The sequence below is a fragment of the Corylus avellana genome, chromosome ca6 (genome assembly GCF_901000735.1).
Source record: "Corylus avellana chromosome ca6, CavTom2PMs-1.0".
Taxonomy (NCBI): Eukaryota; Viridiplantae; Streptophyta; class Magnoliopsida; order Fagales; family Betulaceae; genus Corylus; species Corylus avellana.
In genome coordinates this window covers 27,801,108-27,802,788 of record NC_081546.1, presented here as the reverse complement: position 1 = coordinate 27,802,788, position 1,681 = coordinate 27,801,108, and positions in this window count along the sequence as shown.

Sequence of the window (1,681 nt, the reverse complement as noted above, 5' to 3'; positions counted from 1 at the left end):
AATAAGCTAACTTTGCAACAAATAAGAAGTACCCTTCCTTAGGTGGTCTGTCTTACTAATTGGTTTCTTTCTCTTAGCCATGTTGTTTTCACAACCTGGCCATCCACTTGAGCATTTTTATTACCCTTTGAAATCAGACCTAAATATGATAGTTCCTGCTTTTATAGTTTTTTGCTTTATTATTTTTGCAAATTTCATGCTAGTGGTGTTACTCTCCATAGCCTCTCCTAATAATTCTTTTTTGTGAAGTGTGTTTAAGGTAAAATTTTCCAAGCGATTGTAATTGAATTTTGTGGCAAGAAACTGACTTACAATTCTTAGTTAAATGTTTAGCAACTCTAAATCCGGTCATACTTTCTTTCTGTCATGGAGTATGCCACCTTAATGAGACTCAAATTACAATTAGTAATGGCTACTTCTCTGTTTTCTTGTTTGATTGAATCAATGGCTACTTCCCTCTTGTGCCTTTCTTGTTTGATTTCTGTTTTCCGGTCATACTTTCTTTCTATCATGGCCATGCTCTTTTGTAAGATTGAAATTGGCACAATTCAAAGATTTGGTCATTCATGCAATATTTTGCTTAATCAGTTCTTGGATAAAAATTTAGTTTTTGAGGCCTTCTAGCTTAGGGATAAAGTTTAGATGAACATAAACTTTGCTAAAATTATTCTTTTACTTCAAGGTTTATTTAAATTAAATTTTTTTTTTTTTTTTTTTTTTTTTTCGAGGTTTGATTTTTGCATAGAAAGAAGTTTTTTCCCCCTTTGTTTCACATTCTCTACTATTAAAGTTTTATCTGAGCGTGGAGATTTGCTTGGTATTCCCATTTTGATTGTTCAATTTGCTGTTTGATGTGGAACCTTTTAGTATAAAACTCAATAATTTAGAATTAGCAGGGTTTCTATTCATTTTTAGAGGGAAAATTTTGTTTATTCTGTCATTTTGCAGGATATAATGGATCCTTAACTCAGTTGGATGATCATTGTAATCTTCATGTGGATGGTTCTCATACACTTGTTGGGGATGTTCTAAATGGAACCACTGCCGGTTTTGTAAATACACAATGTGCTTCAGGTTGGACTATTTTTCCCAAGTCAAATGGCTTAAACTCTATGAAAATAAATGGTAACACTGCTAATAAATTTTCAAAGTCTATTCCTCATACAACACCTATCAGAACATTGAACAAGGTACTTCATTTTTTTAAGCAACCTCATTAAAAGTTCATTGTAATTTTGAAGTTTCATGGTATTTGTGTGTGTGTGTGTATTGCATTACTGCTCTGCCTATCTTAATCGTTGGGGCCCCATTTCTTTAAATCGTTTACTCCCTTATTTAGCTGCAGTTAGAAAATTCTATTGTGTTTCGACTTGCCAGAGGTCTGCTGTTTGTCATCAAAGATTCTCTTCTGTTTGTAGAGAGGAAATACTTTAGTTTAAATTGATCTTTGAAGGTGTTGTCATTACCTTCGATCATGGGCTCTCTTATGTGATACAAGTATACTTATTGTGTGCACATTTAATGTTACAGGTGCCTCATTTACATTTTCATGTCTCAAAAGGCCTTTTGAAAGGTTACCACCCAATAGGAAATTCAGGCTCAACAGGCAAAAAGGAAAGAGTTGGGGTTCTGAATCTGCAAAGTTATACTGTAGAGATGATGTTCATAAGAGCATTAAATA